The sequence below is a fragment of the Gallus gallus genome, chromosome 5, assembly GCF_016699485.2.
Source record: "Gallus gallus isolate bGalGal1 chromosome 5, bGalGal1.mat.broiler.GRCg7b, whole genome shotgun sequence".
Taxonomy (NCBI): Eukaryota; Metazoa; Chordata; class Aves; order Galliformes; family Phasianidae; genus Gallus; species Gallus gallus.
Window position 1 is genome coordinate 10666064 of NC_052536.1, and position 12648 is coordinate 10678711.

The window sequence follows — 12648 nt, forward strand, 5'->3', positions numbered from 1 at the left end:
CTGCTGCTGCTTCTGGACTGCTGGTGTTTCCTCCTCCTTTGTAAGTGGGAGACACGGAGAGAAAGCAAACCAAATCCCTATGAAGGCAAGCATCCAAACACAAAATCTTTTCTGATATTTATTTATTTATATTAATCTGCAGTGTGGCTGAAAGGTATTGGGATTTCTCAAAGTACAAACCAAAATATTTTCCTTCTTTTTACAGAAATGGGTTATAGCAACTCTCTGTATTCCTATCTAAAGATTGTAACTGAGCAGCGCTCTTTAGGGTGGTTTAATTCTTCAGCAGCTCTTCCACAAGCAAAGACATTTATAAAGGAGGTAAACATGAGGACAGTTGTGGAGGTGTTTCTTGAGTCTCTCAGTCACTGATGATGCTGACAACTTTGAGTTTTTGCTGCTGGTGTGAAATTCTGTATGGATGTTTAAAAATTAATATTCTTGAACAAAGTAAGATTTCCTGTAGCAAAGGTTACAGTATATTTGTAATTAATTATTGCTGTGAGAGTGTGTTCCCCAGCAGGGGTCTATGAGTCTGCCAACAGGCATATAGATATATGTATATTTATACACGTACCCACATATGTATTTAGATAAGAATTACAGTATTTTTCATTTGATATATCATTATCATATCTGCGTTGTTACGGTTATCTGTTGTGAGGGTATATATGTTTAGTGCCCATGTCTATTACACATTGTTAGTTTAATGAAGAATGATGATACTAACACAAGATTAACTAGATATGATCTAGAGCTTATAATCTCTTTTTTCAGACTCAGTTTAAATTTATTCTACAAAAGCTGATGTTCATTCAAAGTATTATTATTGAAACTATTGCTATCAGAATTATTTCTAAACTTGGTTCTGTGGTTGTCAGTAGAAAAAGTAACTTGCCTTTAGAACTGTTGTTATTCTATGTTATTTTATTTTATTTTTTTAAAAGCTCAATGACATATTTAAATTGGTTCATTTTCTGGTGCTGTGTCACAAATTGGTGTTTTGCCAGAAAAACAGGGTATGTATCAAATCACCATCTTTTATTTTCATGCTTGGTGATTTGCAGTGATCTGTGGACTGAAGTCTGCATTAAGGCATGGTTTTGGGATACTTTCCCTACTTAGAAAGTTTCTTATTGCTCCTTCCATCACTGATGTTTGCACCATTTTATATGTGTATGTGTGCTAGGTAAATGTATATATTTACATATACACACGTGTGCACACCTATAATGAGCCAAAGCCAGAACAGCCTCTGTCTCAGCTTGTCTGCAAGTTATGCACATTCTAGGGAATGAAACTTGAATAATGTTCAAAGAGAAAGCGTGTGAGTTAGCCCAAGGGCAGAAGCCACAGGTTACATGATTTTACATAATTTTGGTGGAGGGGGTGGAAAAAAAAGAATCTCATGTCAATATTACAGGAAATATTTTAGAATGCATTTAGAATACAAACAGAATGTTTGTCCTCACTGATTTGTGCACGTACTTCAGTACAGTACTTTGTTTTCACCATGCCAGGATCCTTTTCCTACCTTCCCTTAATATAATTCATCACAAAAGGAAAATAAAATGAGAACAGTTTTTGTAGCCATTGCTAGCTTTACTGCTTACTTCATTTTTAGGGTTGGCAGAGGTAAGTTTAAGAAAGTAGCTTGGAGACAGGTTACTGGATCAGCCTTGCTTTTTCTCATGTGGCCATATGGCAACCTAGAGTGCTGCTGCATCTTCAATCCCAGTCCCAGTTCAGGGCTAGATATTTCCTTCAGATTCTGCTGTGGTTTTCCTGAACCCTGAGCACTCACCAGTATGGTCCAAGCAGAGCAAGATCTTCAGCATTTGGTTCTATGGTGGGGGCAGCTACTGCTGCCCAGGAATAACTCTACAGGGTCAAAAAATAGACTACAAATTGGAAATGGGAAAGACAATTTGGGTTGGACACTCAGAAGCTCTTAATAAGACGTGATTCCTACATTTTTTTTCTCTGTAGAACTGCTGTTAAGAAAGTTAAAAAAAAAAAAAAAAAAAAAAAAGAATCAAGCTTGAAGGAACCAGGTAAGTCAGTCCCATGATATTATATTTACAGTTTAAAACATAACTGAAGAGTGTATAGATGATCTCTGTCTACAGAATCCTCCGTGTCTTTCCAAAGACTATGCTCCATTCTTAGGTTGTTTTTTTGTTGTTTTTTTTTTACATTGTTTTGTTTTCCTGTTTCATTACCTTAAAGGGAACACTGTTATTGAATGCATGTCTAGTTTCTGGATGCCATTTTTTTATTTCCTTCTCTTTATCAACATATTCATAGCAGAAAAGCTGTGTTCCTTTTGACTAAGATAATCTCCGTTTTCTCTTATTGTTCACATTCAATTTGTCATCTAATTATATCTGGGTTGCTGATGTCTCCTTATCTTTCAAGAGTCAAAGAGACATTATACAGTTAGTTCACTCTCATGAAATGATAGAAATATGAGTGAATACCAGGTGGGTCACTTTCTTCATTCATTTTGGCTGGGATATACATGTGTTGATGGGACTGTTTGAAGCTTTATTCAGACTGTATCAGTTCCTTGTTTTGCAGCAATCCAAGAAGAGCAAGATGTCACTTGTTAGTTAGTTAGTGTCACATGTTAGTGTAATATGAAAGGGATATCTCTGATAGTGGAACTGTTACTCCCTGGGCACCTTCCATTTTTGTCCTCTGCACAGAGATACATCATTTCTCAGCAAGTCAACAGCCCCGAGATGTACAGGTTATATATTTGCAGGAAAAAAAAAAAAGCGTCTTAGGTAAACTGAACTAAGGAAAACAGAACAAAACAACTGAGTTATGGAGCTTCTCTTATCCTGTCCCAGCAATATGATACCAAGGGTGGAAAATTTCATTTTAACAAAGACCAGAGCAATTTCAGTTTGTCACTTTGGAAAGTTAATTTGAGTAGCACTGGGGTATGAATATTTTTACAGTAGTATTTTATTATTTACCCACCATAGAATGGTTTCTCTTTCTCTCTAACAATTACTGTTTTTAAGTGTGCAGAAGTATACTTAGGCCTTTCACTAAACACACAACATGGACACTACTTTATGAACACAGCTCAGACAGTGATCCTCAGTTCCTCATCAAAGTCTGCCTGAAATGAGCTGAAAGATACTTTGGTAGCACCAACATGGATCAGGCATAATTATCTAATGGCTCACCTAAAGGTCTTTTCTGTCTCAGTCAGTCTATATTTAACAAAAGATAAACACACCTATTGATGTACAATGATGCATTCCAAACTGAAACTCCTGAATTGAGAGTTTCTATCTCCTGCAAAGCTCGGAATGCAGTCACTGCTCTACTTCATTCTTTTTCTTCACCATAATAATTACTTCAGTTTCCAGAATAGTAGTAAAGTTGCCTTATATCTAACTGAACTGCTGTATCATTAGACAAAAGTAATTTTACATATCAATTATTGAAATTTCATCTATGATTAGCTCTACATATGAGCAATGTTTTCACAGGATAAGTCTTTTCTTTTTCAGAGAGTCGCACGCACTAAATAAATGAATAAAGACATGGCTGTATATTTCACCACTTATACTGGGAAGCATTCCTATCAGAAAACTTGGAAATCAAAACATTCCCCACAGTCCCTCAGTATGCATTAAAAATAAAGACTGTAGTCATAACTTTTTTTTCAAAACATGAAATGCATTTTATGCAACAATGCCTCAGATGAGACACAAACTCAACAGAGCTTACAAATATTCGACATTAGCTCTTTTCAGAGCAATGCTACAGCCTTATTGGTGATTGCAGATGCACTGATATTTTGTAAACCCAGTCTTTAGATTAAAATTCATGAAAGATAGCTCACTTGCATAAATAAATCAGGGATGCAAAAATAAAGTTTAAACATCCATACACTACTACTATCATTTTGCCAAAATGACACACAGCATGACTGCAGAATTTGCTGTAATACAGTAATTGAGAAGAAAATTTGCCTTGCTGTATTGCTGAGAAAGGTAAAGTATGTATCCATGGATTTAATAGCGTATTAACTATTCATTGATGTCACTTTTTAGCATTACTTCTGCGCTCACAAATCCTATTAGAGAGTTAGGCAATGTATCTCTTATTGTTAAAAAAGGGCTCTTGTCTCACAGCTAGCCAACAAAGATAATAAAGCCTATTCCCAATGCAATAGCAAAGCCAGGCTAGGCTGCATGTGAAGATACAGCAAGTTGCTTGCTCTGACTTAAGCTTATACATGAAATTAATGACTGAAATCATCATACCAAACATGGTGATCCTACAACGTACATGTGGATTTAAGGATTGACATGCGCCCTACCTGGTTGTCATATGCTGCTGCTCAATCAATATTGAACTTTGTTGGAGGCAGGGAGAACTTACTGATTTCATCATTTTCAGTGAAAAGCTGTCCGATGTCTGTGTTCAACTTTCTATTTGGAGGAGAATGGAGTGGGCAAGAGAGACAGGAGAAAAGAAAAAATGCGGTAACCGTAGTACTGCTGCATTTCCATTAGAATGGCAAAATACTTTGTGCTTATCTGCAATCAGTTATATTGTACTCAGTAGCCCCATCTTAGGTCTTCATTACTGTAAACACCTCACACAGATAAAAGTGAGATAATACTTATTTATGAGTATCATCACTTAGTGTGACCACTGAGATATATGCTTCTTTTTGGCCAACACGATCCCCTACCCACCCTCATTTGCCCATGTTTACGTGTTCAAAGAGGATTAGGACTCAGCTATCTATGTGCAGGCAGAGCAGCACCGTGTACAGCTGTATGAAGAATTCACTACCAGTAGCTTCTGATTATTGATGCCTTTTTTATGCATTCATGAATTATCTACAGACAGATTCAAATCTATTATTAGGCTGCAGATCTTTAAGACATACAGACCAGCAGTCAATAGAAATAGCAGCTAATGTATAGCAGACTAACCAGTCTAATTTATGAACAATCAGGAATAATTCACCTTAAGGCCTAGCTGTGCTCCTTTCTTTCTTGGTGACAAATTCACTTTGCAGCTTATCTTCATTAATATCAAGACAGTAAGTATTGATGGTAAGTAGTCACACAGGAAATAAGTAAAAATTAAAAGCAAAATCTCTGGGTTTATTAGTATTTTTATCATTAGCTTCAGAAGAGTGCTCAAATATTTCAGTATCTTCAAGCAATAACAAACTAGAAAAAGTGTTTTTTGCCTTTTCACAAGAATAAATATTTATAAGCATATTCTTCTTTATGATTCATGCAGGATATGATTCCACTAACTTGTTTTGTTGATAACCTCACATGCTCCAACAGGTCATCAACTCCTGGAGTTAACTTTTAATTCCTTCTGTATGATGGCTCTTTTCTGATTCCTTCTCCAGGAAGGAGAAAAAATTGCTTTGCTGTGTTCAGTAAACCAGATATGCGTGAGCTGTAAACCTAATCCTTGCAAGACTGCTTAGAACAACATTGAAAGTGGGTTGTTTTATTCTAGCACTTCAGGGTGGGGATGAGGTACTGGGGATTTTTTGTTCAGTTTATTTGCTGCTGCTTTTTCATTAAGGACTTACCTGCAGTAATTAAAAAAGAAACAAACACAACAACGAAAACAAAAACCTGCTTAAACTCCAGAGTTAAAAACAGAGTGCAGTACAGAAAAGAACACGTGCCATTCAAAACCATGCTGCTAGGACTGCTCACTGTAGACAGGCACCTCTTCATATACTTCTCTATCTGCAGAACAATTTCATGATGGAAAGTGCTTGCTCTCTAGATCTGTGATATAACAAAGTTTTTGAGATTTTTCTTCTAACTGAACATGCTGCATTGTTTCTGTAAAGTTGCTGACTACTGTTCAAGTCACTTTTATTTTCTGAAGAGAATAATAAGTAAAAGAGTTGAAAATTACCATGTGGAAGGGGTGAAGTTCTCACCTTTAGGTAGACTGAAATTTGACAGAGAATAGTAGAGTTACAGTACAATGAAAACCCAGGTAAAGTGCACCTTTAGTAGCTGTCACATGCTGACAGATTTGCCTGACTCGTGAAGCCTAAGCTCCTTGTTCTGGCCCTGGGCCTGCTACTGCACAGGAAAGGTGTGACCTTTTCCAGCTAATCACTCTAATCACTCTCAGTGTGTTTCAAATGCAAAACCAAACTAGATGAGCTCTAGGAATTACATAATGTGTCAATTTAGCAGAAAGAAAGACTTCCAGCAGGAGACCAAAAGGATCCATTCCATGATTCTAAATATGTTTGTGTCTTTTAATTGAGCAAGAGGTTTTGGTCACAGGCATCAGAACAGTTTCAGATGTCATGACTTGGTTGCTGCATTAGAGGGATGAACCAAAGTCTTCCCTTATTAATGTTGTACAAATTAATTACAGCTGTGTTGCTATTGAAACATCAGCAGTGATACTGGTTATTTTCTACTGAGATTTCTAAGTGGAATTATGGTCACTGATATCTAGCAGAAGATCTGTAAAAAAACACACCTTTTAGCTACTTCAAATTACGGCCAAATGCAAATGTGCAATTTAGGAAATAAAGGTTTCAGAACTAACTGGTTACTTGAAATAACTGAATCAGATATTATCATCTCATTCATATATATATAGATAGATATACAAATGCTGAACTCAACAGTGGCATAATTAAATACATGTATTAAATTAATAATTAGTCAAAATATAATAATACAGTTCCTGCCCCATAATAAGCCATCTCCAAGCACCAGCTACAGAGGCCATCTTACAATTTTTTTTTATATACAAAGACTGCAATGATGATGGATTTCTATGCACGGTCCCATGAGCTGTCTGCCTATGAACTATATCACAGAAAGTGATAGATGAGTATATTCAAAGCACTGAGAATAAAACGTTGCCCTCTTTTACAGCTAAGATATCCTAGAATCTGATTTTCTTTTAAAATGCCTTTCTCAAAAGAGGACTCCGTAGGAGGAAGAAATAAAAAAATCAAACACAACATCATCATTCTCCAAACTAAACTTTCTAAGTCTAAGAAGTGAACGAGTGAACAGATGTGATACGTGCAAAGAAAGCAGGGCATTTGTCTGGTATTAATGAACAGCGTTCCCAATAACACTGATTTCTTCTGCAGAATACAGACATTGAGGCTTAGACAGTAATGGAGGACTACTAATATAATTGAGAACTAAAGACATACACCTTTCAGTCTGCCTTTCCTTCTGCCACTTATTTTGTATTGCATGAATGAGATATTACTTTCATGTTTCCCCGAGATGTTGGTTCACCAGGGTAAAGTGAGCAGACTCAATTTCACCGAAAGTAATGTAGTGAGATTATCCAGAATTATTTCCAGTGGGCTGCATTTGTTGCATTCCTTCTGTTGTGAGAATATAAGTAAACAACTAAACACCTTTACTGAAAGCTGAGAATCTTCATAGTCATCACCTCTTCCTATTTCCTTGATTAGGCCAGCATTTTAGGTTTAGCCATGCTCAATTAACTCATCCAGGAATCGGTCCAGTCAGAAACAGTTGATTTAAGTGAGATAAACTGGGCATCTGTTTGGAAAAAAATGATTATCCAAAATATGCCTTTCATCATGAGAAAATGAACTGTGCTATCTCCATATTTAAAAACATATGCTTCTAAATAGATTAACTTAATTTGAAAGTCTAAGAAATAGAAAACAGTAATCACAACATTGAAATTGAAACAAGGAGATACTAAGTCAAAATTAAGTAACCAGTGCGTTAACATTTTAATGTACTGGAACTTAAACTTGATACCGGCACCTTCATCAAACCACTTGAATTAAAGCGATTAAAACTAGCAATAAAATCAACCACTGCAGCAGTGACTGAAATGTGTGAGGTGTCAATGCATGTTTGCACTGGCGCTAACAAAAATACTGCTGTATTTAGTCTCTGATTTGCTTTAGAGATCTAATCAGATCAGACAATGCTCTCAAGCTTGTTTCTATTACTAAAGATTGTTCTTTTCTGAGAAAATAGAGATAGCATTGGAGACATAGATAGTAATTAAGAGGTAGTGTTTATGGCATTGGAGAATATATGGCAATAGGTATCTTTTGCAGGTGATTAAACTGAAGTTAAGACACTGGAAAACCTCAGAAGCTGTTTTACTGCAAGAAAACATCAATGCTGCAGATGCTATTCCTACAATACTGTCTGTATTTGAAATCTCTGTATTTGAAAATGTTTTAGTTGCTCCAAAAGTAATACTTTCTATTTATTTCCTTGAAAGCTACTACAGATACAAGGAGCACAATGACACTATCTTATAGAGCAAATTCTCAGCTACAAAACATCATTTTTCAACGTAGTCAGCAGCAGTAGTTACAGATTTTCACCAATGCCTACCATGTTGTGCTTGTAAAAATCTCCACCAGTGGAGGTGACTGTCAGTCACTGTTGTGACTGCTGAGACACACCACCCACCGGTTCACTGTGCTCACATCCAGTATTTAGTCTCCATAAACTTACATAAAGCATCGATAAATGTCAATGGATGTGATATTTTCCTAATAGAGGAATTCACCGTTACTTCATCAACACTTCTATGTCAGACACCATTTTTCCAGACTGCCTCTCTGCTGTCATCTGTCACACTGCAACAGTGTAATGGAATATAGGTTTGACCTCTACAGCCAACATCCATCTCTGACACTGGGGGTCAACATAGTAAAATAGGAGGCATGGCTTTTAGAGCAGCCCTCCTTCTTTGTAGGTTGATGTGATATTACCTACATAATCTGCAGCTACCAGCACAACTAAAATTTGCATTCTTATATGAACCTCAGTCCAGTCTCAACTATATACACATACCTTAAAAGCATAGGCATATACGGGTGCAGACTCTAGGTATTATGTTTCTACATGTAGAACTTTAGTCACTGGTTTTCCTGCAGTTCAGCTTTGAACATAAAGGTGGTTAAGGACTGACTACGCAGTCCAAATGAGAACAATAATGGAAAGTCCTATTGTACGTTTAACTATTTATAGCACTTAAAAATACCTGCTGTCAGATATAAAAGGGCATTTTATATACTTTCTCAGGATGGTCAAATCACTATTTATATAATAAAATATCTCATCATATCATCATGTTTTAATATAGCTATTAAAAATGGATAGGAGTTGACTGACTCACACACTACACAGAGTACCCATTTGCAAATAATAAAGGAAAATTTGCCAGTAATCTGCAGTAAAATATGAACAGTTCTGTTAATTCAAGTAGCACAGATGCAGCATGTGCCAATTTAGCAAATACATAAAGCCAAAAAGCTTCTAGAATCAATCCAATTTGTTCTGAAGTCACAGAAATGTTGGCTTTAGATGTAGTAGTAATAATGTACAGCTTAGAAAAGAAATGGGAACTAAGCAATCTATCTGGAAAGCAGACGTGCAGAATGGTCCTTTATGCTCCTCATGCAATCCAGATTCAGAAGAGCTACGAGAAAAAAAAATTAAAAAGAAAGGATGTAATAATAGACTTACAGTAAACCAAATAAAGTCATTTTAAAATGACTAAAGAGCAATAGCAAACGAAAAATGCCTTTGGGTACGCCATCTGTTTATCCATTCCATATTATACCTTTTCATCACAATTACCTAAAGTAGTATATTTGTATTTCTGTAAGGTATGGAATTCATTACATAGTTTTGCAATGAAATTATCACACTGTGGCTGGGACATCTGCACCCTGTCATATATCATTCTATTCATTTCTAGTTAATTTAATCCTAATATCTGCCTACATGACAAGACAGATGTTCAGCTATACTGTATCTTCCATAGTTTTCTGCCTTGAAGAAACTTTAAGTCACTGAAAGAAATGTCATCTTTCAAACAGACATCTTACGGGTTTGGGAAGTATGCGTGTGCAGATGTGTTTGTATGTATGTGTTTGTGTTTATAAGCCATATTCCTTTTATAAGAAGAGTGTTTTACAAAACAAAAGTCTTTTACAGCATTTTCTAGATTTAAACATGTTTCATTTCAGACATATGTCTTTCTTTTCAAAGTGTGCCTTATTAACATTTTGCCATAATTACTTAATAGAAACATAATTTATTTCTGTTGAATTAAGTTCTAAATCTCTTGCCTTGAACAGGACAGATCTTTTTCACCATTGATAATTAGAAGTCATGGGCCAGTCTTCCTCTTCGCCTTCTCAATCTGAACTCTCAAAAATCAATTGATATTCAATCTTTACAGCTAATAATACTGTCAGACACAAAGGTGCCAAACAGAAGCACCTTACATTCTACGTGTTTTACAGCTGTTTGATTTGAATTTGTATGAACTTATGTCATTGGTCAGTTATAGATGTAAAATAAATTTGTAACACATCTATGTGGGAAAAGTATTGACCACATTGTGAAGTACTTGCTTCTAAACATTCTTGCCACAGTGCTCTTCAAGTAGAGCTTTCAAGGCTGTCAAAGAGCTTTATTCTGCTTTCCCCGTACAGCATAGATTACAGACTATATTTACAAAAGGACTTTAGACTTTGATATCTATTCACCAATCAGCTCCCCATTCACCATTCCAATCTAAACATGGACACAGTAAATTCCTTCAGGCACCACAGCAACTAACAGTGTAGCATTGCTCAGAATTGTACTTAGTTTTCCTCATTTTGATGTAACTGAAGTCATACTTGTGACTTTTCAGTTTAAGGATTTACAACTGTCAGGCAAATCCCTTTTCCAGCTACACTTTCATAATACCAGTATCGAGCATCTTCATTTTCAAGCACACATTGCTTCTGTGATAAACAAAATGTATTTTACTTGTCTGCCCTGCAAAACATAAACATCTCTTCAACCACTATCATAGTAAAATAGTTCTGTCAGTGTAGAAGCGCATGAGTGACATTTTTAGCATTTAACAGAAGACACAGTAGAACTCACAGCCATTACACTGCTCAGTGCAATTCAACACAGTTTCACACTATTCTGCTCCATGAATAAGATTAGAACACCAGGTCTTTGACTGGCCAATATGTATTCTGTCTGCTTAGACTGTTTCCCCAAATCTCTGTGTTCTCCCATTAAGCTGTTAACTGGGTAAGTAAGTATTTGTAGTGGAAATGCTGTCACAGCCTGAAGCAGTGATTGAGCACCTGGTGGGAAGGCAGGGCCAACCCAGGGGAGCTCAGCTGTATGCAGTGCAGCTGAGTGATTAGAAGGGGTGGAGCCAGGATGCACCCCTTCCCAAACCTCATGTAAGGGTTGGCAGCAAAGGTAAAGGGTATCTCTCTGGAGATTCCTGCCTACTGGAGCTCTTTTGAAGGTAAGCAGTTTTTCTTCCTTTGTTTCTGTGTCTATGGCTGTTGTATTTGGGTTTGTTCTCATATGTTGTAGCCTAGGATTGTACTATCCTGCTACTGTCACTGTACTTTCCCTCACATTATAGCATTACAGTATTGCAGCTATTATTTGATGACATTTTACTACCCTGTGAACAATAGAGGTTAAAAGTAGTAGTTGTGGTCCCACACATTGGGTGGAACACATTTAAATGAACTTCACAGCGTAGACAAAACAGCATATGTTGTGCACTTACAGGGTTACTTCTATATTAACTTATTTTCCTACACCTCTGAATATGTAAGTTTAAATTCTATGCCTGTAAGCTGCCAGATAAGCCCCAAGCAAATTACATGCAGCTGTTGGATTGGATAACAGTAACTGATTACACAATGGACATCCAGATAAACATGAACTGACTTTAGTGTAGTAAGTGTCCAAAAATGACAAAAGATTTTAAAATTGTTTCTCTGATGTAGAGTGAAATAGTTCAGTTAGCTAATAAGCAGCTTGAACGTTAAAAGGACTTTGGGAAAAAGTTCTGAAATTGCTTCCAGCCCTTTTATTTGATTTTTTTTTTTAATAATTTTTATTTACTTGTGTTTTTGCACTTCTGGGTTATGATATTCCTATTTTAAAAAATTCCTTTTAAATTGTAGCTAATTTAAACCAGGAACAATCTGAACCGAGATATCAGGCCAGGGACCATCTAACATTTGTTGCCATCTCTTTGCGTTTTCAATTGAAATGTTAATCCATGTGCTCTATAAATCAGCAGAAACTACTCCACATCTTGAATCCCCCAGCTTCAAAATCAAAATTCATTTCTTGCTGTGCGTTTTGGTGCTGCTGTAACACCGCTTCTAAAGCTTCTTATTAAAAAAATATATTTTTTAATCTTATGTACATTTACAGGCATATATATGCACGTAAGCTGACAATGTGTTTCATACCTGTACCAATGCAAAGAGCCAACACCTCTGCTGGACTGGTCACTAATTGTCATATGTTGTATTCCTTGCGGAGATGCTAATGATATTTGCCAACAGTTATTAGTTGTGTCTATTTCCACAAGCTTAGAGGAAAAAACAAACAAACAAACAAAAGATATAACTGTGGTATATTCCAGGAAATACATGAAGTTCTGATTCTGTGGCAAAAGACCTTCAGCTTTTCAGTAGTAAGCACTACCGGTCAGGGGGCAATAATACAGCTTCAGTAACTGCTTTAGTGAAATGTCATTGGCTGTTGAGATTTTTGGTGACAGTGACAAGCTAAAACAGCAGCCTTTTCCACA

At 36.3% G+C, this 12648-nt stretch overlaps 1 long non-coding RNA gene across 9 annotated transcripts in view; it reads left to right on the forward strand.

The window, feature by feature from the left end:
- The window catches only part of LOC107053383, a 322875-nt gene that overhangs the window by 256739 nt on the left and 53488 nt on the right, over positions 1–12648 (forward strand). For 8 of the 9 annotated variants that reach the window (XR_005860129.1, XR_005860128.1, XR_005860130.1 and 5 more), the window contains exon 6: positions 1–12648. This exon is cut by the window's right edge. The exons of the other annotated variant lie outside the window; for it this stretch is intronic. This is a non-coding gene — a long non-coding RNA (uncharacterized LOC107053383). 9 annotated transcript variants of the gene reach the window in all.